This window comes from Rutidosis leptorrhynchoides, chromosome 4 (assembly GCF_046630445.1).
Source record: "Rutidosis leptorrhynchoides isolate AG116_Rl617_1_P2 chromosome 4, CSIRO_AGI_Rlap_v1, whole genome shotgun sequence".
Lineage (NCBI taxonomy): Eukaryota > Viridiplantae > Streptophyta > Magnoliopsida > Asterales > Asteraceae > Rutidosis > Rutidosis leptorrhynchoides.
Genome location: NC_092336.1, coordinates 381752855 through 381780660, shown reverse-complemented (window position 1 = coordinate 381780660; position 27806 = coordinate 381752855). Strand labels below are relative to the sequence as shown.

General features: G+C 36.6%; 1 pseudogene; it reads right to left on the bottom strand.

Annotated features, from left to right (window-relative positions):
- Positions 1 to 27806, bottom strand: part of LOC139841870 (uncharacterized) — a 207248-nt pseudogene that overhangs the window by 34418 nt on the left and 145024 nt on the right.

Below are 27806 nucleotides of genomic sequence, written 5' to 3'. Positions count from 1 at the left end.
CAATGATTCAAATGCTGATTGGGCAGAACTAGACCATTCAAATACCCCTTTCTTCATACAATCTGTAATTGGAGCAACAATTGTGGAGAAGTCTTTGATAAATCTTCTATAAAATGAAGCTAAACCATGAAAACTTCTGACTTCAGTGATGGAAGAAGGACTAGGCCATGATCTGATTGCTTCCACTTTAGATGGATCCATTGAAATGCCTTCTTCAGAAACCACATATCCAAGAAACACTACTTTGCTGACAAAGAAATCACACTTCTCCAGCTTTGCATATAATTGATACTGCCTCAACAGCTCAAATACTTTTCTCAAATGATCCAAGTGTTCTTCTTTAGTTTTTGAATACACTAAAATGTCATCAAAGTAAACAACCACAAACTGACCAATAAGTGGCCTCAACACTTCATTCATAAGTCTCATGAAGGTGCTAGGTGCATAAGATAATCCAAAAGGCATAACCAACCACTCGAATAAACCACCTTTGATCTTGAAAGCTGTCTTCCATTCATCTCCTTCTTTCATTCGAATATGATGATACCCACTTCTAAGATCAACTTTGGAGAATACACAAGAACCATGCAGCTCATCTAGCATATCATCTAATCTAGGTATGGGATACCTATATTTGATGGTGATGTTGTTAATAGCTCTGCTGTCTACACACATTCTCATAGAACCATCTTTCTTTGGAACCAGCAAAGCTGGTACTGAACAAGGACTCATGCTGGTTCTAACATACCCCTTTGCAACCAGCTCATTAACTTGCTTTTCTAATTCTTTTGCTTCATGAGGAGAACATCGATAAGCTGATTTTTTAGGAAGAACAGACCCAGGTACAAGATCAATTTGGTGTTGAATACCACTGATTGGTGGCAAACCAGTAGGTAACTCAGTAGGAAACACATCAGCAAATTCGGATAACAATGGCTTTACCCTAGCTGGTATTTCATCATGCGGGTTCAACTCATCACTTTTAACCAGCATCAATAAATAAGCACCAGTACCACCCTTTAACTCAGTATCAATTTCAGCTTGAGTCATAAATAAATTCTTATCATTCTTAACAGTAGGGTCAGCTCTAGGTATTTCACTAGGCTTTAATGAAGTAAGGGTGATCTTTTTGCCATTCACATATAGCGAGTAAGTATTTTGGTGTCCATTATGATAGACATACTTATCAAATAACTAAGGTCTAACAAGCAGCAAATGACAAGCATCCATAGGAATAACATCACTGTTGAGTCCCCAAAATAATTAAGGATTTAATTATGACAAAACTGTAATTTATTTGCACTAAAATGTTATGTGCAGCCAGCACAAGTTTGTTTATGTATAGACAGCAAATATTGCTATGTCAAGTATTCAATATGCTGCCTAGTCTACCAGCACAAGGTAGAGTGTATTCTTCAAATCAGCACATGATGAGTACTCAGCAATTCAAGAATATCAAGTGACTCAGTATAAGAAGAACCAGTAAACCTGGTAAGCAGCATACAACACAAGACAGCCATGCTCCATTACAAGCATGGTGGTTTCCTGAGTGGTCTACATCAATTGTACTATTCAACAGAAGTCAAAGATAAAGTTGAACAGGAAAGGACACGCATCGGCGGCTGACAAGTGACCTTACAAGACCACATGGGAATGCAGAAGTTTAACGCATGTGCAGACATGTGTTATACTTTTTCAACGCCTAGGGAACACAACATTCTATTTGTTTAAATAAATAGTGGTGCCAAACCGAATTGGGGTGTTCCTGCAAATAGCTACCAAAGAGGAAAGAGGAGAGCACGCTCTCTGATGCAGTTATCCCCACAAGTACAGACATCCTATGTACCAGTGGACAATAGAACAATTACACGGTTAATAGGACTACTATAAATTGTTGTATCCACTATTGTAACAACTAGTGGTATGGGTTTAGTTATTTAGAGTCCAAAACATGTAATAGGTTTAAGTTTATACTCATAGCTATACTTAGGTAAATCTGTATCAACCAACTATCATTCCGCCAATGATAGTTGTAAGTCTTTGTGATTTAATCAATAAAGAATAACAGTTGAAAAATTACCTTTGACTCTATTTAAACTACATGCTTGAATACTAAACTGTGTTTAATTGCTTAGTTAATTAAAAGAAATTGTATTCACCCCCTACAATACTCCTGTTGTTAATCAAGGGACCAACAATCACAAGTAATCTCATCCTGATAAACAGTACCAATAGAGAATGGAACAGTAACTTGGCGAGTAACCTTTACCTTGCTGCTGAAGGTATTTCGTATGCCCGAGAGACATATTAAATTAACGTGGCCACTATGTTATGATCCAAGTCGGGTCATACCCAATAACAAGCTAACCAACACTTTATATGTATTTATTTTAACAGTTGGATTGTTACAATAAATACGCGACACTTGAACTTTAGAAAATCGGTTTTCTAAATTATAATCACTTGAGATAAATTATTTGGATAATTTATATATGATGTGGATTTAATTATTTATAGGTTTAAATAATTATGTTATGTTATATTTTATAAAATGGTTTATAAAATTATTGCAAGTAACAAATACATTTTTTTTATACAAGTTTTATAAAACTTGTAACAAATTTTATAAAACATTCTTGTTATAAAATAATGGATGTATGGGCAGCTTTTGGGACTCCAAGACAAGTCTCATGCTTGTTGATTCTTGTTACTTTTGATACATATATTCTCAAGTGCATGCTTAACAAGGTGCACCAAGACTTGACTCTTTTGTGGAGTGAAACTAAGTTCTTAATGGAAGGCGAAAGTGAAAGGAAAATAAATCTTGAAGAGATTCAAGATCAAGTAGATGATACACAATTGGTTGACACTAGCACTCAACATGAAAATGTTGAGAATGATCAAATGGATGATCAAAATACACAAGACGTTCGCAGATCTGGTAGGATTAGTATTCCTCCTGAGAGATATGGGTTTCTCATGGATGGTTGCTATGTGGTTGATTTGGATGAACCAACAAACTACCAAGATGCTTTATCAAGGATTGATAAGGATAAATGGCAGGAAGCCAAGAACGCTGAGATGCAATCCATGTATGACAACCAAGTTTGGGAACTTGTTGCACAACCTGCTGGCTCAAGGCTAGTTGATTGTAAATGGCTTTTCAAAATGAAAACCGACATACATGGAAACTTGGATACATATAAAGCTAGACTTGTAGCAAAAGGTTTCACTCAAACTCAAGGGGTTGACTATGATGAAACTTTTTTGCCTGTGGCAATGCTAAAGTCTATTAGGATATTATTTGCCATTGCTGCTCATTATGATTATGAAATATGGCAAATGAATGTCAAGACCGCTTTCCTAAATGGATATCTTGTGGAAGATGTCTATATGGTTCAGCCTGAAGGTTTTGTTGATCCGAAATATCCTAAAAAGGTATACAAGTTAAAGAAGTCAATCTACGGATTGAAACAAGCATCTAGAATGTGGAATCATCGTTTTAATGAGGAGGCCGAGAAATTTGGCTTCATCAAAAATGGTGATAAAGCTTGTGTATATAAGAAAGCTAGTGGGAGCACAATCATGTTCCTTGTACTATATGTGGATGATATATTGTTATTTGGAAATGATATTCCGACAATGGAAGGTGTCAAAATTTGGCTAAGTAAATGCTTCTCCATTAAGGATCTTGGAGAAGCACAATACGTTTTAGGGATTGGGATCTACAGGAATAGATCTAAGAAACTGATAGGTTTGAATCAAAGTGCATACATTGAAAAGGTCTTGAAAAGGTTCAAGATGGAGAACTCTAAGAGTGGGTTGGTACCTATTCAAAGAGGAACGCCTCTCAGTTCATCTTAGTGTCCTACCACGAAAGATGAACAAGAGAGAATGAAGAGAGTCCCTTATACATCTGCTATTGGGTCAATCATGTATGCAATGATATGCACTAGACCGGATGTGTCATGCACCCTAAGCTTGACAAGTAGATACCAGAATAACCCAGGAAACAGTCATTGGATTGCGGTTAAAAGTATATTGAAATACCTTAGGAGGACTAAGGATATGTTTCTAATATATGGATCTGGTGAGGAGGAACTCGCTGTAAAAGGTTACGTGGACACGAGTTTCCAAACTGATCGAGATGATTCTCGATCACATTCCGGTGATGTATTCACATTAAATGGAGGTGCGGTCTCTTGGAAGAGTTCAAAATAGGATGTTGTTGCATTATCCACTACAGAGTCAGAGTACATTGCCGCCTCATTGGCAGCTCAGGAAGCTGCATGGATGAAGAAATTCATCGACGACTTAAGAGTAATCCCTTCCATTCAGGACCCTCTTGAGATCTTTTGAGACAACGAGGGTGCGATTGTTCAAATCAAGGAACCTCGTGCTCACCAAAAGACCCGTCACATTGAGCGGAGATTCAACTACATAAGGGATGAAGTTGAAAAGGGAAAGATATGTATTCGCAAAATTCACACAGATCTTAATATAGTGGATCCTCTCACGAATCTCTTACATGGATCAAAACATACAGGACATGTTTGTGCATTAGGGCTTCGATATTCTAGTAATTGGTCATGATCTATTTTAAGTATAGTAACGGAACGAAATTGTTCAAACTCATTAATATAATTATGGTATAAATTTATTTTGAGTCATTTTGCATATTTTATCCATGAATAAGAAATTATTCTAAATTCCGTAGTCGATTACATTTGAGGGAACAAGTGTGAGGTTTAGACTATTATGAACTTGGATTGATATACATTCACGGGCTGAATGTGGGGTAAGGTTGCAACCAAGGTTCATAGATATTTGTAGGATACAAATATTGGAAGACCCGCTCTCAAGATTCACTAAATGGAGCCTTTGTGGTTGATCACATGTAATCTTGAGTAAAGGCGAATATCATTGTGTCCTCTAACCTGAGATACATATTGGGTTCGGATATTTTCCAAGAATTGTGCCTTGATTCTTTCCTTCGCTATTCTGAAATATGGTAGTTCATAAGGAAGAGCTCAGGCATAATGCAAGGTGTATATTTAGGACGTATGTAGTCAAGATGGAATTTGTCCCTCTTATTCGTTGAGAGTCAGATGTCTAAGGCCTAATAAAGTTAAATCTAGAAGAGAGTGATCACTCTGTATCTCTTGGATTTAACATGACATATAGGACGAAAGGATATGATGAAAAGATTCACCTATTCATATTCGAGATGGGAACTCGAAAGGGATGATGTTATTGAATGGCAAAAGTCATAACATATTGGGGGTGATGGACGATCGTTAGGTGGTATCCATCACTTGCATTAATTTCTTATGTTTCTCGTGCAAGTGGGAGATTGAAGGTATTTCGTATGCCCGAGAGACATATTAAATTAACGTGGCCACTATGTTATGATCCAAGTCGGGTCATACCCAATAACAAGCTAACCAACACTTTATATGTATTTATTTTAACGGTTGGATTGTTACAATAAATACGCGACACTTGAACTTTAGAAAATCGGTTTTCTAAATTATAATCACTTGAGATAAATTATTTGGATAATTTATATATGATGTGGATTTAATTATTTATAGGTTTAAATAATTATGTTATGTTATATTTTATAAAATGGTTTATAAAATTATTGCAAGTAACAAATACATTTTATTTTATACAAGTTTTATAAAACTTGTAACAAATTTTATAAAACATTCTTGTTATAAAATAATGGATGTATGGGCAGTTTTTGGGACTCCAAGACAAGTCCCATGCTTGTTGATTCTTGTTACTTTTGATACATATATTCTCAAGTGCACGCTTAACAAGGTGCACCAAGACTTGACTCTTTTGTGGAGTGAATACACATCAAAAAGCTTAAAAAAACTGCACAAAGAGGATTCAGCTCTTGCTGCTTCCGTGACCATTTAGGGACTCAAAGGGGGTTCTAAATTTGTCTTTCAAGCTCATATCAAGTGTCAAATAAAAGCCTAACCATAGAGAAAGGTGTTGGGGTTAATTTCTTGGGGTATTACACACTTGAGGCTTCAAGTTAGAAGCTCCATTTTGCATCATCCTCATCCACATTCTGCTGTCCAAAATTCAGCCCTCAAACTATCTTTGAGGAGGTATAAACACTCTTCTCTACTTGTTATATTTGTAAGTATATTATCAAGACTTGATATCTACTTGGAATTCAACTAAAATGGTTATATATATACACTTGTTTTCTTAATATATCTTGCTTCCGCTTGCTATATTTCTTACTAAATTGGTTTAGTAATTATGTTAACATTAAGAACACGTTGTTATATTGAATTCCAACAGCTGCCTTGGTTAATTCATTGAAGTTTGTATGGATGAGGATGCTTCTTTGTAACCAGCTCAAGCTTTTCCACCATGAGAGCAGATGCTGCGTTTGCACAGCTGCCTCCATCAACAATAAGGCTGCACACTTTGCCCTTGACTGTGCACCTTGAATGAAAGATGTTTTCTCGCTAGCTCTTATCTTCAATAGTCTCAACTGAGTGCATTACTCTTCGAACCACTAAAAACTCTCCAATATCAGTAGCAACAAACTCTTCACTATCAGACTCATCATATGCTGGTTCAGTTTCAAAACCCCCTTCCAAATCTTCAATCTCCTTTAGTGTAAGAGCACGCTGGTTAGGACATTGAGCTTGAAAATCCCTAAATCCATGGCACTTGAAGCATTTCTTTCTATCATCTTTAGGACCATCTACAACCTGTTCTTTGCCTTTACTGGCTTTGGATGTTGCCTCGTTATGCTTAGGCAGCATTGACGATTGACCCTTCATAGGCAGTATTGCTGGCTTGGAATAAGATTTAAAATTACTTTTCTTCTTTGCTTGTTTCTCCACTTGAATAGCCAGCTTGCAAGCACTCTCAAAAGTGCATAGAGGATGCATTTCAACTTGATCAGCAATATAAGCATTTAAGCCTCCAAGTGTGTTCTTCAGCTTCCTTGACATTAGTACGAATTTTGAGCTGCTCGAACTCTCTAATGTAATCAACAACATTCATGCTACCTTGCTTGAGTGTATTCATCGGTATATACAGATCTTGTTTGTAAGCTTGAGGAACAAATCTCTTCTGCATACACTCTTTTAATTTGGACCAGGTCTTGATGGTCTTCTTTCCTTCATATTGCCTTTCCTTTTTCAGATTAACATACCACATGGAAGCATACTTCTTCAATCTGATTACAACAACTTTAAAGGCCTTTTTATCATCATAGCCTTTAACCTCCATAATTCTATCCATGGCCTGAACCCATTCAAAGTAATCTTCAGGATTAGAGGACCCTTTAAAATCAGGTGGATCTATCTTGATATCTTTCAAATCATCAGCTCTTTTCTTACGCCTTCTTCTTTGTTGTGAAGAAGCATGAGATCCATCAGTAGATCCATGGCTACCATCTTCAGATTCAGTACTAGAAGACACAATGGTTGTATCTCCATTTTCAGATCTGGTTCTATTTCTTCTTGGCACACCATCTTCCAACAAATTAACCACTCTTTCCATCTGATGTTGTAGAGCTTCAATAGCTCTATCTCTTCTGAGATTATGAGCTTCTTCAAGAGTCATGTTTCTAGGAATCTCAGCCATTTCAAATCAGATCTGGAAATAAGCTTTTCAGCTCAAAACAGAGTATGAATTGAAACAACAAAAAAAATGATAAGAAAGCTTCGATTGAACAACCTAAGCTCTGATACCACTTTGAAGCGTGATTATGACTTTAAAAACGCAATTTAGAACAAGCTTTCTTCACCCAACAGATCTGAACATGAAATCCCCAATTTGTAACAGTAACAGTCCCAAAACAGAGTATAAAACTATGAAATAAGAACACAAAGGATAGAAGAATCTAAACCCCAAATTGATAAAGATACCACCACAATTAGAGATCTAGAAACACTCCAAATCTTCAACCACAGCTGATAAAGATTTCACCACAACTATAATATCAGATATGAAGATTTAGATTTCACCACAATGTTTGATAAAGTAACACCACAAACACAGATAAAGAAACCGCTCTTAGCCACCAGAATCAAAGATTCGTAAAGACACAGAGATTTTGTAAATAGATAAGCTCTATCAAACTTTTCATTCAATCATCAACCAAGTTTTACAATTACAAGAGCTCTCTATTTATATGAGAAGCTTAACAGCTATTTTCTAGATAAGACAAAAACATAAAAAGGAAATGGAGACAAAAAGGACAAACAATTACAAATTAGCCAATAAGAATAAAGGACACAATCTGCAAAAGCCTGCCATTTGGTAGTGCTCCTCCTATGATAAAAAGCATCCAATGATAGATGGGAATCTTCCTTGGACAGCTAACATTCTTCTAGAATAGCCACGCACGTGTTAAGCACATGACCTGACCGGTTTATTGAAAGCATTAGATAAACTTTGAATCGTATCAGCAAGTTGGACCCTCAAAAGAAACAACGTCGCCTGCTGGTTGAACTAAGTTTCGTATGCTGGTGGAACTAAAATCCTTCAGCTGGTTGAACTAGCTGGTTCACCTAAGTATTAACTTTGCTGGTTCATTTACTGGTTACCCGGCTGAGTGAATTTTACTGGCTAAACTAGAGCTCATTTGCTGGTCCGGCTAGCTGGTTCTTCTTTGTTGGTGGCTTGCCTTCAACTATCAAAAACTTTATTCATGAAAACATAACTACTTTAGTTTAAGGACTGAAGTAGGGTAACCCCTGAGCTTGTTGAACCAGCTCCAATAACACTTAGATGATATGAAAGAGATGGCAACACGACCATTGCTTGACCAGACTCGAGTGTGACATCATTTGAGCTTGTGCTAGTTGTGTTGCTGGTTATATTGCTCAGCTCACCCACATCAGTAGGGAAGAAATTTGCAGAGGTTGTTACTGGATCTAATCACAACCCAAAATCTTCTTGCAAGGTTTGCAATTCTGTCGTGACCCATGGTTTCCCTAAACCCATTGAAATTAAAGTGGATGGTAAGGTTTTTAAGTTTGATTTTCCACCGTCGATGACCAACCACAAACTTGTTTTTATCTTTAAGAAGGATCGATATTGCTGGACTTTGATTGAAGAGGATTGCAAGGTTTCAAATACTCATGAAGATGATGGCATGAATAATTCGGATGAATCGATGGTGAATAATAACGAATCGGTGGTGGAAGGATGTAACACCGTTGGTGTAAGCAAATCATTTTCTCTGTTTGGGGGTGCTTCATCTCCTGAATGCAAGGCTGATTAGATGAAAACTGAACCGGGAAGTAATGATGTTGGTATGGTTTCGGTCGCCGGAAAGCTAACCGGAAATGATGTGGGTTCCGATACTCGGGTAGAATCCGAGGAGTCAATTCCTCAAGGTGTTCGTTCTCCTGTTCCCAAGGTCTCGAAACAGGATTCACGTAAGCATGCGGATGACAGTGAACGTCTCGAAGTTGCAGGCGACAATTTCGATAAAGACAAGCGTGAATTCTTTTCATCTGGGTCTTTAAATGAAAGTAAGAATTCTAATTCTTTAGGTGGTCCAAATGTTGCTCGAGCTAATGGGATTTTGGATTCCTATAACTCACGACCAGTTAGCCCAAATGTATCCAATGATAGCCATAAGGTGGGATATGGGCCTGATTTGGACATTAGGCATGGTTTCTATAAATCTGCTGATTTCGAGGATATTTCGACAAAAAGTTTGTTGGTCCGTTTTCGACATGGAAAAAAGAAGAGACTTTTTAATAAACATCATTTTCTAAATTACATTCGGGATGAAAAACTATTAAAGAGTTCAGGATATCGCAATAGATTTAAATGGGCTTTCCGAACGTTCGATGTGATGAATAATATGGCGGAAGAAAAAGAAGAAGAAGAGGATGGCGATGATGAAGATTGTTTATCCTCTGATTCAGAAACCTAGTAGTATACATTTTCTTGTATCGTTTTCGTGGTATCTTAGTTGGTCCTTAAATTGTTTTTCGGGTTTGTAGTTTCGCAGGTTGTGTATTCGTCGTGTTCGTGTTTGAGGTTTTTAGTTTCGTTTTTGTGTTAATGTTGTTCGTGGTCTCGTGTTAATTTTGTAAGTGCTAGCTTCTAGCTAGTATTTTCTAATACTAATACAATTCTTGCTTTTGAAAAAAAAGAACAATATCATCTATCAAAGTTAAAAGGTACATATAATATTTTAATTATTAATACTCATAATAATAAGCGCTTGCCTGGGACGAGGACCACGTCTGAATACAACGTAAGAAAATTTCTCATCTTCAAATCCACGTAGAGGCACACCATTACATTGCTATATAATACACCAAATTGCCAAATAAAAAAGTAAACAATTAATTTCTTGACATCATAAAATTGATTCAGCATAAAGTAACAAAAAAAAAAAAAAAAAACAAAAAAACAAAAATTTTAGTATATGCGATATTGCAATTTAAACCCAAAGATAAAAAATCGTGCAAGGAATAAATCTAGCAAGCTGGAGATAAACACAATACACCACACACTAACACACACACACACAAACACTTAATCTTATAAAGTGAACGATGAATTAAACGTCTTAGTAGCTTTCATCCAAGAAAAGAAGAGTAAAAACTAATTAAGACAAAATTAAAAAAGTACGCCGTTCATATCATATTTGAGCCCAATATAAACCCTCAAACAAACATAGTTATACTCCTAATATGCAAACTGGGAGACGTTGAATGGCCCAAGCCTAATAGGAAAAAAAATATTGAATCCATAAGAATATTTATGTGGACCGCTTTTTTGTAACAACGACAACTATTATTGCATAGTAGTCTAAATGACTTACCATACAGACATTATTATCAAATCAAATGGTATATATAATAATAATACAAACATAATTACAATAGTTTTATGAGTACGGTTAAGATAGAAACCTTGTATGCAAGCTAGCTGTGTTGTTGTTCTCTGCAAGCGTTGAACAAAATGACAATATTTCCCAGTGTTGTCTAATGGACAAGCTCCATCATGAGGACACTGTAACAACAAAACAGCATAATATGATAATGCATGCAACTTAACCGAAATTTACCAAACTAATTATCTCATTTTCAACTTACTGGTTGATAGGTCAGATCATGTTGAGATTGAGAGAAATGATAAGATAGAATGAGATTCGGTATGTAGGAAGGAGACTCGGTATGAGAGATAATCGGTAAAATTACATTCCACAGCTTCTAGAACTCGGTTACAATACAATGGCTATCTAATTAGGACTACTTAGGTTCCTTATATAGCCCTCTTCTAAGGAACCTTCATTTAAGCTTAATTCACATTAACACTATACAACTTCGGGGTCCTAACAATCTCCCCCATAGTGTTAAATGTGAACTTTACAATATAATCCTATCTAAAACATCTAAAGGAACTTTGTTCCTCTGAAGTGAACTTTAGATTTAAATCCCTTGAGATTCTCATATCTTCGTATATTCACTCTTGTTTTGAGACGACTTTTCAATCTTGTGAGAATGTATTTGACAATCTCATTATCTTCAGTTGAATAGCAGTTATTGATCAGTCTCCATTTCATGTATTTGAAAGCATACATCAACGTTCCGTCTGAGTATCTTCTAAAATCTGAGACTCTGATGAAGATCTTTGTATAGTGAGAATTGACAAATGCAAACCCATATGGGCAGTCGCTCACTTCAAGTAAGGACATGTATCTTAGCTCTTCAATCACTTGATTTGGCGGTTTGATTCCGAGCATTTTGTGTCCAGATTCCAATCCCATTTGAAAATCATGAACAGACATCCATCTCATCGAATCAAGAATAAACCTGTAGACTGCCTTCATTGCAGTAGCATGATAAGTTGTTGCAGATTCATTCAAGTTAATCAAATAATTGTAAATGAAAATAATGTCGTCCGTCTTCAGTTTATCAAAATCCGCTTCTGAAAACTGATAATCCTCATCATCCATTCTTGTAACTTGAAACAATGGCATCTTCACTTCATCCTTATTAATCATCAAAACCTTATTTATGCTTTTGATCTCTGAATTCCGCTGAATTTGAAGTTTCTCTTCACTCTTCAATTTGAATTTATTGCGAACACTCAGATAAGCTTTGAGATATTCTGGCTTCTTATGATATTTCCATGCACCCAGAATACTCATTGATGCAGAAAGGACAAGATCAGAATCACCATAGATTCTATACGCTTGTTGTTCAATGAATGGTGAACGAAGAATCGTTTTCTCTTCATCCTCACTTAGTTGGTAATCAGCATCGCGCTCAAGAACAATTTATGCAGTTTGAAATGAATCATTCAAATCAGGAGGAGTCGTAGTATCTTCTTTGCCATTAGAGAAAATCTCCTTTTCGAAGTGTATTACAAATTCATCAGTTGGAGATGTCAAGTTAACAAATTGATGATCATTGAATTCATTGGCAATACTCGATGACCCCTTCAAAATATCTTCAATGTTGTCAAAGTTTTGATTGTTCTCTTGAGATGACTTATTCTATGATTGATCAGCTGTATCCATAATCATTAACATCCCTGAGTTACCCTCTCTCTGACTTTCTGATTCATCTAGAAAACTTTCACACTGGATTTCCTCAATTTCATCACTACCGGAATCAGATATATCAACAACATCTTTATCCTTCTGTGGACTAGATGCACCAGCTTCATAACCACTGGACCGATGACCACTTTGTCTATTCTCCCCCTCATGAAAATTGTTAGAATCGAAATCATCATGATCAGGCATGTGAATTGGTCCAGGTGACTTGCATGGAGAGAAAGGATACACTATCCTTGCTTGCTCAAGATAAATCATCATAGTCTCGCGAACTTCATCAAGATCAGTCCGTTTAGCAAACTCAGCAAGATAGAGCTCCTCTACCTCATTGTCAGAGAGATACTGTAATCCATATCTATTTGAAATTCGAGAAGGTGACCCAGTTGGTGAAACAACGGTGTAACCATGAACAATAGCATCATCAGCAGTAACTGTTGAAGGCGATGTCGATGGAAGTGTTTGAGTTGCCGTGAGGGCAGGTAAGGATGATTGTGCGATATTATTCTTATATGTAGGGCTTTACATACTACTAGTCAGATTCGTGATATCCCCTTCTGATGGAGGTTGGGTAACAACTGGAGTTGTCACCGGCGATGTTTTTTTCGAAGCATCCGCCTCCATGAATTTAGTCTCATGGGACTCTGACAGAGTAGCAGAACTACCCGTCAGTTTAGCTCTCGTAGAGATATTGCTATCTCCGACTCCCGAAATCATTGATATACCATGAGGTGGCCCATCTCTTTCAGTTAAAGACTCTTCCTCCAAACTCTGAGTTTCAGAATCCGGAAGAGAAGTGGTTTGATCCAATGGATCACTTTCATGAACCAAGGGATCAGTCTGCTGAAAGTCTGATAAATATCCCAAAGGATTGTCATGTTGACTCGTTTCCATGGGACGAGGCAGATCTCCCTCATCAAGTTAAGCCGGACCTCCAGACCCTGTTGTACATTGAGGCACAAGAGGATTTCCAGCCGATACGCAGGGTGCCTTTTCAAGATTTTTCGGCTCCCCTTCGGCCGTTCTGGACTTCAATGATTGAGTTTCCTCAATCGATTGAGTCAACGCAGACTTTACTGCAGAGGAAGACTTTACTTCCTTAGATGCCGAAGCATCTTGCTTTGTAGGATTTATTCTTAAGTCCTGTTTAGATTGGATGGGCTTAGTGGTATTTTTACCATCCGTGCGTTTAGATCTCTTGCCTACCGAAGATTGCGCTTCATTTAGCGTAGGGCTTACTGTTATTATTGGATGTGATACGGAGATGGGTGAGGGTGACCTAATTGGCTCTAGGTCTTGGTCCGTATCACCAACGGTTGTAGTAACTGTTTGGCGAACGATAGGTGTTGAAGTCCTAGATCTAGTTACTCGTTGGGTTGGCGAAGTCTGAATCATCTCATCAGGCACATATCGAGTTCTCTTAGGAGAATGTTCGGGAGACGATTCAGGTGTTGTTGCTGAAGTGTCGGTGTCACTGCTCACTTCGGATGTTGTGGAAAGGGTTGGTTCAATCCTAGTTGAACTAGGTTCCCTGATCCTCACGGGTTGAGCTTGGTGTGCTGCCCTAGATCGTTTGAGGTTCACCCTAAGTGGAGGATTAGTTGGTCCAGTTGGTTGAACTACAGGTTCCTCTACAACCTCTGGGGCTGGAACCGCGGCGGGTTCAACTTGTTCTTGTTGTACTGGGTTCGGAAGAGGTATTCCTACAGCCTGAAAATAAGAATGCATACGAGCGTCTTGGGGTTCAGCTAGCCTCACTAGCCAATTTGGAATCGACGCAGTGAATTGATTATCAGATACCATCGGGGTATTCATCTTCAGCTCCCCAAATCGTTTCATCTGTAATCCATGTGTACCTAGTAAAAATATATTTGCATTTCTGCAAGCATTTATAGCATCATGGATAAAGATACAGAAAAACCTTTCGCAAGGGATGTATGAACCCCTTGGCTTATCAACTTGAGCTTGAACCAAATCCCATATTAGTTCTGCATAGTCAGGAGCTTCTACTCTTATGAAAGAGTAGAACAACTTCAGCATTGGCACAGTCAGGCTGTCAGATCCACTCCTTGTCATCAGTAAGCATCTGTTGATGATTGAGAAGATCACATACCACCTTGAGTGCAGATATTTCTTCTAAAACTTAGCCGGAGGAACATTGCGGCTCCAACATAACCAAGATCAAAGACAGATGACATAATCTGCTGAGTAGTAGGAAAAGCAGGAGCATTCTGCACAACAGGAAGTCTGAATATCCTCCTGAAATCCGCCTTAGTGATACTCCTCCTCCCTTGAACTCCTCTCAGTTGAAATTCAAAACGAGCTTGTGTTCCCTCTGGATTTTCAGTAGTAGGTTGTGTAGCTTCCACAAACCTAATTGTTCTGTTAAGTAGCTCCAGATCTGTTACAGGTACACCGACTGTAGAGTTTAAAGCAAGCCACAGAGTGTGCCTCTCTAGAATTGCAGTCCAGTAGTTGCAGGGAATGTTGGTTTCAGAGTTGATGAAGTGATTGTTCTTCATTTAGCTGTATAAATAAGAAATAGAAGACCACAAGATATTTAACATAAAGCATATATCTCTATTCTTATTTGCCTTTGAAATCCTTTGTATATGTTTTATTTTTTATATTTTATGTTTTTTTATGGTTTTTCAAAGATATAAAAATCCTTTATTCTCAAATATGAACAAGTAATTGACAATCATGACATTCATATGATATTCATCACAATACAAATTCATAATGCAAAGTCAATTATATAACACAAAGAATCAGAACAACACTTAGTCAATTTTTTAAACACAATTCAAGCAGATTCGGTAGTCATGAAAACTTGAGATTCTGTAACCAAATAAGCTTGAGTTTTCAGATCAGAAAGATATAGAATAAACATGTTAAGTGTTTGAAGATAAAAATCATAAAGTTTCAAGGTACCAAAAGTCAGACTCGGTATCAAGAGAAGAACAGATTTGGTATCTCCAAAATTAACATAAAGTCACTCAAACATGCATATTCTATCATGTAAAATCACAACCATAATCAATTAACCACTCAATTAGAAGCAGAACAACAAGTTAATCATATGAACAGACTCGGTACTGTAGATAGAACATATTCGGTAGATACAGAATCCATCAAACAATCAATTAAACATGTAATCAAATTTGGTCAAATGTTAGATCAACTAATATAACTCTGACTAGACAAGAATTCATGTTAATTAACCAAATCAATTGAGTTTAATCAAAGATTAGTAGAATACGACTCAGACTCGGTATAATCAACAAAATTTCAAAATTGAGAGTCATAATCCAGTTATTTTGATCTTTTCTGGTTGAAAAATATTTAATTATCTCAGATCTACACGTATGTATCTAAAGCAATGATTAAAATAAAATTATACCAAAGATTTGAAGAAACAGAAGAACGGACTCGGTAGATTAGGCAAATTCGGTATGTTCAGTAAAACTCGGTAGGTAATTAAGCACAGTAAGAGAGTTAATTTAACTTTGACCCTCCTTTTATAGATACCGAAGATAAAATACCGAATAGGCTTTACCGAATGGGCCTATTTTACCGAATACAGTCCACTTTTCAAAACTTTATCAACTTAACTTCAAAATCTTGACAAATTAACTTTTCCTCTTAAAATTCATTTCAATCTTTTCATGGAAAACAATTCTGAGACAATTTTTTGAAAACATTGAACTTACCGAATCTGTACTGTTGGATGTCAGATTCGGTATGATGCTAAAAATAGCATTTATTCAGTAAAAATCAAATATTTTTGGATTTTATCTTTTCCAATTTTTATGAATTTTTTAAAATAAGATTTGTACTTAAAAGAACTTTGAATTTGTGAACAAAATACAAATCTTCAGTGATACCGATTGTTAAAACGGGTTGCATACTGAGATGTATACAAGCCTTAGTGAATTATTTCAGATATAAAACAAAGAATTTATGAATTCACTTTTGAAAAACAATATTTTTGAGTAATTTTCTCATTTTCTCCCCCTCAAAATGTGATATACAAGAAAGTAAATCAGCATTTTGATAAAATTCCCAAGAAAATGAATTAACTCCCCCTTGAAATATGATATCAATGAGTTACCTCCCCCTTACGTAACCATTAAAAAATTATATCTAGGAAGTTATCATAAGTCTAAAGGCTCCCCCTTAAAAGATGATATCCAAAGCATATGAAAGTAGTCGCTCCCCCTAGAAAGTATCTACTCCCCCTAAACACAAGATCCCAAGAATAAGTCCCAATAGATCTAAGGAATATTAAGCACTATACTCTACCATGCCAATCTATTTGATCAAGAACTTTAGCCTAAGTTTATCTAAGGGCTTAGTGAACATGTCAGCTAATTGCACTTTGATAGGCACAAAGTATAACTCTACATCCCCTTTCTCTACATGGTCCTTAATGAAATGATAGCGAATATCTATGTGTTTGGTCTTAGAATGCTGGACCGAGTTGCTTGTAATTTCAATAGCACTTTGTGAATCACAATAAATCAGGGTCTTAGATAACTTAAAGCCATAGTCTGAAAGTTGAATTTGCATCCACAAAACTTGTGAACAACAATGAGCTGCAACAATGTACTCAGACTCAGCTGTTGATAAAGACACACAGTTATGCTTTTTGGATGACCAACCAACTAGCCTATTCCCCAACATCTAAATTGATCCAGATGTGCTTTTTCTATCAACATGGCAACCGCCATGATCCGCATCAGTGTAAGCAGTGAGACTGAAAAATCCTAACAACCGCTTTGGAATGATATTTCTTAGGGTTTGACTGAAAGCGGGCACAGACAGTTACAGCAAGTGTAATGTCAGGTCGACTTGCAGTCAGATACATTAAAGAACCAACCATGCTTTGATAAAGCGTAATATCAAAGGGTTCCCCATTAGTATCAGCATCCAGTAAAGTCCTCATTGGGGTTGTCATTGGTTTTAAAGTAGTCATTTTAAAATGTTTTAGCATATCATTGATATACTTTGTTTGACTGAGAAAAATTCCATTTGGTAATTGTTTTACTTGTAACCCCAAAAAGAAATTTAACTGGTCAAGCATGCTCATTTCGAATTTGTTGGCCATAAGGTCACCAAATTCTTTGCATGGAACCAAAAATAATGTCATCAACGTAAATTTGAACCAAGAGATTGTGACCGTGGTTTTTACGGATGAATAGCGTTGTATCAATCATTCCACGAGAAAAGCCATTGTCCAGCAAATACTTTGTTAAGGTCTCGTACCATGCACGCGGTGCTTGCTACAGACCATACAAAGCCTTTTCCAAGTAGTATACGTGATTTGGATGAATGGGATCGACAAAGCCTTCTGGTTGATCGACATAGACTTCCTTTTGAAGATGACCGTTCAGAAAAGCGGTTTTGACATCCATTAAAACACCGTAAATTTCATAAAAGAAGCAAAGGCAAGGAAAAGACGAATAGCCTCAATCCTAGCAACCGGAGCAAATGGCTCGTCATAATCAATACCCTCTTGTTGTCGATATCCCTTGGCCACAAGACGTGCCTTATTCCGAACCAAAATTCCATCAGAATCCTTCTTGTTCTTAAAAACCCACTTAACCCCTATTGGTCGTTGACCCGTTGGTCTTGGAACTAATCGCCATACTTTCAACTGTTCAAATTGATTGATCTCTTCTTGCATTGCAACCACCCAGTTTGGATCTAGTAAAGCTTGAGCAACCGTTGTTGGTTCAATCTAACTAAGAAAGGCAGTGTATAGACACATATTCCAAGTAGCCCTTCAAGTTTAGACTGGAGCAGATGCATCACCAATAATAAGATCTATTGGATGACTTTTAGTCCATCGGTTGTATGGAAGAGGTTGTACATCAGTGGTATCCATTGAAACATCAACCGTTGTTGACGTTGAGCCTTGATCCGCTTGATCTGATGTAACATTATCTAATGGATTCAATTGAATATCTGGATAAACAGCTGGAGTTGTATCAACTGATGAATCTTGAATTGGTTCAAGATTATCAGTAACGGGAGGTGGTAGGGAGGATGAAGAAGCAACAGGTGAATCGGTTGGTGTTGTATCTTCATCAAAAAGACTTTGTTGAGTCTCCACAGAAGTTGACTGTGACGGTATAACCGGTACGGCTTGAACATTTGAATTCCGTTGAGGAGTATAAAGACTATCAAACAAGATATCCAGTTCCTCTGATGTAACCGTAGGAAAACCCTTCGTCGAGAAAATTGAGTTTTGTGCGGAAGAAGTAGTAGCCAGGTTAGGATCGGGTTTTGAATTGAGTTGTTCAAAAGCCATTCCCGAAAATTCATCGAACTTGACATTTATGCTCTCTTAAATTATTTTTGTCCGTTTGTGATAAACCCGATAGGAAACTTTGTTCGAAGAATAACCGAGAAATATAGATTGATCTGAAGGTACTTCGTATGCCCGAGAGACATATTAAATTAATGCAGCTAATGTGTTATGATCCAAGTCGGGTCATACCCAATAACAAACTTACCGACACCTTATTAGTATTTGATCTTAACGATTGAATCATTGATTAAATACGCGACACTTGAATTTTAAAGAAAAGGTTTCTTAAATAATATTACTTGATATGTTTATATAAGTTATGGAATAACTTATATAACAAGGATTTAATTATTTATAGGTTAAATAATTAATTAAGTTATGCTACATTTTATAAAATTGGTTTTATAAAATATACATAACAAATAATATACAAGTTTATAATATGTGTTTTATAAAATCATGTTTTATAAAAACTGATTTTATAAATTTAGTTTTTTTTATAAAAGTATATTATAACATGATCCTTGGTAGTGGCATTGGGAGTTCAAGACACATGCTAGAGATTCTTCATTGAATGGCCCATACTTTTCCAAGTATCTATAAGCATGCTCCTTGACTAAAAGCTATAGAAACATGCAAACATATCAAGTTGTTGAGCAAAACAAAAACTGCACTCTGCAGCTGTTTCTGGCCGTGGCCTTTGGAGGTCAAAAGGAGATCATTTTTCTTCTTTGAAAGCTAGATTTTCAAGTGTCATTAAATCCTAACTAAAGGCTAGGGTGTTGGTGATACGTTTGGGGTATAATCACTTGAGGTTTCATTGTTTTGAGGCTTCATTCATCATCATTCTTGGAGCTTGCTGCTGTCTAGAATATAGGGTGCGAAAGAAGTGGGTTTTAATTAAGGTTCTAAAGCCTAATTAAATCAAGGGTGTATTGGTGCATTGTTTCATCAACCTTATCATCTTCTTGTTCTTTAAACTCACCCTCAATTAACTTGAGGAGGTAACACTTTCTTCCTTCTTGTTATATGTATATGGAATTTATCCATGACACGATATTAATATGGAATTTAACGAAATGGCTTAACATATGTACTTGTTCTCTAAATGCTTCCGCTTGCTTTAACTTTCTTAAAATTGGTTTTAATGATTGTGTAAACTACAAGGACATGTTTTTTTAAAATGTAAAATTCCATCAATGGTATCTAGAGCCGAGGTCTATGGATTATGCTTCTTATATTGTCTTTAAACCCACTATATTTGCATTTCAAGTACATGCATGAAAATGGAATGCAAAAATTGTCGGGTTTGGGTGGGTATGAACTTTTGGCCGAAAATTTGGACACCCAAAATGGGTTTTGGGTGCTTCCATTTTTTCATATTTTGTTGTATGTTAAAGTTCACAATCAAGCCTTGACCTTATGTTTGAATGCATGCATGTTTGGATGATTTGTTATTCATTCAATTGGTTTGTAATAATATTTATTCAATTGGTTTGTAATAATATTATTTTGGTTATGTAATTTATTTTATATTTGATATGTAAAATAGATTAGGTTGTATTTCATTTTTTAGACAAAATGTATTAGGATATATTTTGTAAAATGATGAAGATGATGAAGACTTGAAGAACACAAGAAGAATCATTTGGATGCAAGATTAAGTGGGAGATTTAAAATCTCCTACTTTGTGTTATAACCCCTTAACCGGTGGCATTTGTTTTCGGCTAAACAAATGTCTACCAAAATGGATTGATTGTGAACATATTGTTTTGCATGCTTGGTGGTTTATTGTATGATTGTGGATTGTATGTTTGTATGCTACAAGTTAATCACACAAGTTAACAACAAACAAAACTACAATTTAATTGGTTAAATTAGACGTTATTAACGACATGCAAAACGACAATTTAATTGGTTAAATTAAAAGTGGCAAAAAGACATTAATAAACAGTTATTAAGAACATGAAAAGGATCACATATATATATAATGGTTTATATCAAGTAATTGGCTTAATTACAAGACGTGAAAATGTTTTTTTCTTAAGTACCATACACTAGATGCATGTTGGTGTATGGCATAAAAGTTTTATTAAACTAGAAATAATGAAAACTTAAAATCCCTAATTAACAAGGCAAATAAGTTAAACGCCATCCTTTTGTGTGACACTTAAAATATTAGGGAACTCATAATGGGATAAATGTCACCTAACCGTTATGAGCAAACTAATATGATTAAGGTGAATTTCGCATGCTTGTGGGATAAAGGTCACCTAACCACTTGTAAGTTAAATTTACACGTTTACACAAGTAGGACGACTTGATTTGGGAATCATGAACTTAGGGTCACCGAAGCATGAGGAACAAATAGGCGTTGATGGAATAAATATGCCATGCAAAAGGATTGCATGATTCCATAACTTAGAAGTTGCAAAAGGAATTCAATTGTCATATAATGACTACCTAGCTAAATCAAATGACGGGATAAAGGTCACCTAACTAAAATTTGGTTTACCGTTGGATTCTAAAATTTAATAAATATCAATTGGATTTAAAGGGTATTGATTGTTAAATTAAAATTGACACTTAAACGGCTTTGTTAAATTTTGTAGATGGCCGCCAATAACAACAACAACATTCCAAACGCACCTATCAACTTTAACAACCTATCGTTGAGGTCAATCCTTGAAAAGGAAAAACTCAACCATACGAACTTCATGGATTGGTTCCGCCATCTAAGAATTGTTCTCAAACTAGAGGATAGGGCGTATGTGTTGGAAGACCCCATTCCCGATCAACCGGACGAGGATGATACGGAAGGCATGGCTTATTGGGAGAAATATTGCACCGATTCGGTGCAAGTTTCTTGCCTCATGCTTGGGACTATGATACCAGAACTCCAAAAGGATTTCGAGCATCATAGTGCATATGACATGATCACACAGTTGAAGGAGGTGTTCCTTCAACAAGCTCATGTTGAGCGCTTTGAAACGGTCCGAGCCCTTCATGCATGTCGGATGGATGACTCCCAATCCGTTTCATCTTATGTCCTTAAGACGAAAAGCCTAATTGATTAAGTGAACCGTCTAAACTGCAACGTGTCTAATGAATTAGCCACAGACCTTATCCTTAATTCCTTGTCAAAGATGTTTGACACATTTGTAATGAATTACAACATGAATGGATGGGATAAGAGCATTGGCGAATTACATGCCATGCTAAAGACGGCCGAGGCGAGCATGGGTAAAAGGGCTTCACCCATGTTTATGATCAATGAAGGCTGGTCCAAAAACAATAACACTTCTAAGCCGAAAGCAGCTAAGAGGAAAGGACCCGCCTACTAAGGCAAGGGAAAGGGAAAGGAGAAGATGGTTACCCCAACCAACAATAGCAAGAAGCAAAAGGTTGTCGGTAAAGCTAACCCCAAGGAAGATCCGTGCTTTGGTTGCGATGAAATGGGTCACTGGAAACGCAACTGCCCGGTCTACCTCAAGGAGTTGAAAGAAAAGAGGGATGCAGGGTAAACCTCAGGTAATGTATACATGGTATACGTTGTGCTTAGTGTTACTTCTTCTAAAACATGGGTATTAGACACAGGATGTGGAACTTATATTTGAAATTCTTTGCAGGGGTTCAAAAGAAGTAATCAAGATGCGGGAACAACAAGTATCTTCATGGGAAATGGAGCAACGGTGCAAGTGCAAGCTCAAGGAGACTTTGTTTTAAAGCTACCAAGTGGTTTGGAGCTTATTTTGAAAAATGTTTTGTATGCACCCGATTTATCACGAAACATTATTTCTGTATCCCGTTTGAAACAATATGGTTTTAATTTTAATTTCATTAATGATGATATCCATGTTTCTCTAGATAATGTGTTCTATTTTAAGGCTTCGCCTTCGAATGGTATTTATGAATTGGTTCATGATGACACATCATACAATAGCTCAATATACCATGCAAACACCAAGAAACTCAAAAGGGATTTGAGTGATTCCTACTTATGGCATTGTTGTCTTGGTCACATAAACAAGAACCGAATGCATACACTTCAAAAGAATGGCCTTTTGAAATCAAGTGAGCTAGACTCATTTGATGTATGTGAATCTTGTTTACAAGGCAAAATGACCAAAGCACCTTTCAAAGGGACCTATGAAAGGGCTAAACACTTATTAGGATTAATACATTCGAATGTATGTGGACCTTCTAAGCCCATGACTAGGAAAGGTGAAAGATACTTCGTCACTTTCATTGATGACTTCAGTCATTTCGGATATGTCTATTTATTAAGGCACAAGGACGAAACTTTTGAAGCATTCAAAGAATATCAAAACGAAGTACAAAATCAACTCAATAAGACAATTAAGGTACTTCGTACCGATAGAGGAGGTGAATACCTAAGCGATGCCTTCCAAGATCATCTTAGAAGTTGTGGGATTATCTCGCAACTTACTCCTCCTGGAGCACCACAACTTAATGGAGTATCCAAAATGAGGAAACGGACCCTAATGGATATGGTTCGATCTATGATGGCTAGAAGCTCGTTGCCTCTATCATTTTGGGGTTATTTTCTATGCTACGCGGCTCGTATTCTAAATATGGCCCTAACCAAGAAAGTGGAACGAACTCCTCATGAGATGTGGTTTGGAAAACCTCAATCTCTATCATACTTAAAGGTATGGGGATGTGAAGCTTATCCTAAGCGTTACGTCCCTAATAAGTTGAATGCTCGATCCACGAAATGTATCTTCATAGGATATCCCAAGGATGATATGGGATACTATTTCTATGATCCAACCGAGCAAAATGTATTTGTTGCTCGAAAAGCTGAATTCCTTGAAACTAAGTTCCTAATGGAAGGAAATAGTGAAAGGAAGATAGAAGTTGAAGAGGTTCAAGATCAAGTAGATGATACACAATTAGTTGACACTAGCACTCAACATGAAAATGTTGAGAGTGATCAAATGGATGATCAAAATACACAAGACGTTCGCAGATCTGGTAGGATTAGTAATCCTCCTGAGAGATACGGGTTTCTCATGGATGGTTGCTATGTGGTTGATTTGGATGAACCAACAAACTACCAAAATGCTTTATCAAGGATTGATAAGGATAAATGGCAGGAAGCCATGAACGCTGAGATGCAATCCATGTATGACAACCAAGTTTGGGAACTTGTTGAACAACCTACTGGCTCAAGGCTAGTTGATTGTAAATGGCTTTTCAAAATGAAAACCGACATACATGGAAACTTGGATACATATAAAGCTAGACTTGTAGCAAAAGGTTTCACTCAAACTCAAGGGGTTGACTATGATGAAACTTTTTCGCCTGTGGCAATGCTAAAGTCTATTAGGATATTACTCGCCATTGCTGCTCATTATGATTATGAAATATGGCAAATGGATGTCAAGACCGCTTTCCTAAATGGACATCTTGAGGAAGATGTCTATATGGTTCAGCCTGAAGGTATTGTTGATCCGAAATATCCTAAAAAGGTATGCAAGTTAAAGAAGTCAATCTACGGATTGAAACAAGCATCTAGAATGTGGAATCATTGTTTTAATGAGGAGGCCAAGAAATTTGGCTTCATTAAAAATGGTGATGAAGCTTGTGCATACAAGAAAGCTAGTGGGAGCACAATCATGTTCCTTGTACTATATGTGGATGATATATTGTTATTTGGAAATGATATTCCGGCAATGTAAGGTGTTAAAACTTGGCTAAGTAAATGCTTCTCCATTAAGGATCTTGGAGAAGCACAATACGTTTTGGGGATTGGGATCTACAGGGATAGACCCAAGAAACTGATAGGTTTGAATCAAAGTGCATACATTGAAAAGATCTTGAAAAGATTCAAGATGGTGAACTCTAAGAAAGGTTTGGTACCTATTCAAAAGGGAATGCTTCTTAGTTCATCTTAGTGCCCTACCACGAAAGATGAACAAGAGAGAATGAAGAAAGTCCCATATGCATCTGCTATTGGGTCAATCATGTATGCAATGATATGCACTAGACCGGATGTGTCATGCGCTCTTAGCTTAACAAGCAGATACCAGAATAACCCAGGAAATAGTCTTTGGATTGCTGTCAAAAGTATATTGAAATACCTTAGGAGGACTAAGGATATGTTTCTAATATATGGGTCTGGTGAGGAGGAACTCGCTGTAAAAGGTTACGTGGACGCGAGTTTCTAAACTGATCGAGATGATTCTCGATCACAATCCAGTTATGTCTTCACATTAAATGGAAGTGAGATCTCTTGGAAGAATTCAAAACAGGATGTTGTTGCATTATCCACTACAGAGTCAGAGTATATTGCCGCCTCATTGGCAGCTCAGGAAGCTGCATGGATGAAGAAATTCATTGACGACTTAGGAGTAGTCCCTTCCATTCAGGACCCTCTTGAGATCTTTTGTGACAACGAGGGAGCGCTTTCTCAAATCAAGGAACCTCGTGCTCACCAAAAGACCCGTCACATTGAGCGGAGATTCAACTACATAAGGGATGAAGTTAAAAAGGGAAAGATATGTATTTGCAAAGTTCACACAGATCTTAATATAGCAGATCCTCTCACGAAGCTCTTACATGGAGCAAAACATGCAGGACATGTTTGTACATTAGGGCTTCGATATTCTAGTGATTGGTCATGATCTGTTTTAAGTATTGTAACGGAACAAAATTGTTCAAACTCATTAATATAATTATGGTATCAATTTATTTTGAGTCAGGTTCCTATTTTGCATATTTTATCCATGAATAAGTAATTATTCTAAATTCCGTAGTCGATCACATTTGTGGGAGCAAGTGTGAGGTTTAGACTATTATGAACTTGGATTGGTATACATTCGCGTCATGAATGTGAGGAAAGGTTGCAACCAAGGTTCATAGATATTTGTGGGATACAAATATTGGAAGACCCGCCCTCAAGATTTACTAAATGGAGCCTTTGTGGTTGATCACATGTAATCTTGAGTAAAGGCGAATATCATTGTATCCTGTGACCTGAGATACATATTGGGTTCGGATATTTACCAAGTATTGTGCCTTGATTCTTTCCTTCGCTATTCTGAAATATGGTAGTTCATAAGGAAGAGCTCATGTATAATACAAAGTATATATATAGGACGTATGTAGTCAAGATGGAATTTGTCCCTCTTATTCGTTGAGAGTCAGATGTCTAAGGCCTGATAAAGTTAAATCTATAAGAGAGTGATCACTCTGCATCTCTTGGATTTAACATGACATCTAGTATGAAAGGATAAATGAAAGATTCACCTATTCATATTCGAGATGGGAACTCGAAAGGGATGTTGTTATTGAATGGCATAAAGTCATAACATATTGGGGGTGATGGATGGTCGTTAGGTGGTATCCATCACTTGCATTAATTTCTTATGTTTCTCGTGCAAGTGGGAGATTGAAGGTACTTCGTATGCCCGAGAGACATATTAAATTAATGCGGCTAATGTGTTATGATCCAAGTCGGGTCATACCCAATAACAAACTTACCGACACCTTATTAGTATTTGATCTTAACGATTGAATCATTGATTAAATACGCGACACTTAAATTTTAAGGAAAAGGTTTCTTAAATAATATTACTTGATATGTTTATATGAGTTATGGAATAACTTATATAACAAGGATTTAATTATTTATAGGTTAAATAATTAATTAAGTTATGTTACATTTTATAAAATTGGTTTTATAAAATATACATAACAAATAATATACAAGTTTATAATATGTGTTTTATAAAAACTAATTTTATAAATTCAGTTTTTTTATAAAAGTATATTATAACATGATCCTTGGTAGTGGCATTGGGAGTTCAAGACACATGCTAGAGATTCTTCATTGAATGGCCCATACTTTTCCAAGTATCTATAAGCATGCTCCTTGACTAAAAGCTATAGAAACATGCAAACATATCAAGTTGTTGAGCAAAAAAAACTGCACTCTGCAGCTGTTTCTGGCCGTGGCCTTTGGAGGTCAAAAGGAGATCATTTTTCTTCTTTGAAAGCTAGATTTTCAAGTGTAATTAAATCCTAACTAAAGGCTAGGGTGTTGGTGATAAGTTTGGGGTATAATCACTTGAGGTTTCATTGTTTTGAGGCTTCATTCATCATCATTCTTGGAGCTTGCTGCTGTCCAGAATATAGGGTGCGAAAGAAGTGGGTTTCAAGCTTAGTTTGCTAGCTCATTAAGGTTCTAAAGCCTAATTAAATCAAGGGTGTATTGGTGCATTGTTTCATCAACCTTATCATCTTCTTGTTCTTTAAACTCACCCTCAATTAACTTGAGGAGGTAACACTTTCTTCCTTCTTGTTATATGTATATATATGTAAGCATTTATCCATGACTTGATATTAATATGGAATTTAACGAAATGGCTTAACATATGTACTTGTTCTCTAAATGCTTCCGCTTGCTTTAACTTTCTTAAAATTGGTTTTAATGATTGTGTAAACTACAAGGACATGTTGTTTTAAAATGTAAAATTCCATCTTGATCGCCATTTGGATCAAACTTTCCGAGGCTGTCAAAATCGTTAAGCACATAGCATATACAACCAAAGACACGGAAATATTTGACATTCGGGCGTCTACCATATAATAACTTGTATGGAGTTTTATCAAAACGTTTATTAACAATACAACGATTTTGGGTATAGCATGCAGTTGAAATGGCCTCCCCCACATTTTTAGAGGTAGTTTGGAGTAAGCAAGCATCGTTCGAGCTGCTTTGCACAACGTACGATTACGTCGTTCGACTACTCCATTCTATTGGGGGGTCCTAGTAGCAGAGAACTGATGTTCAATGCCTTGGTCTTCAAATAACTATCAAGCGGGTCATTCTTAAATTCCGTCCCATTATCAGTTCGAATGCTCTTAACATGTTTGTTAAAAGAGCGT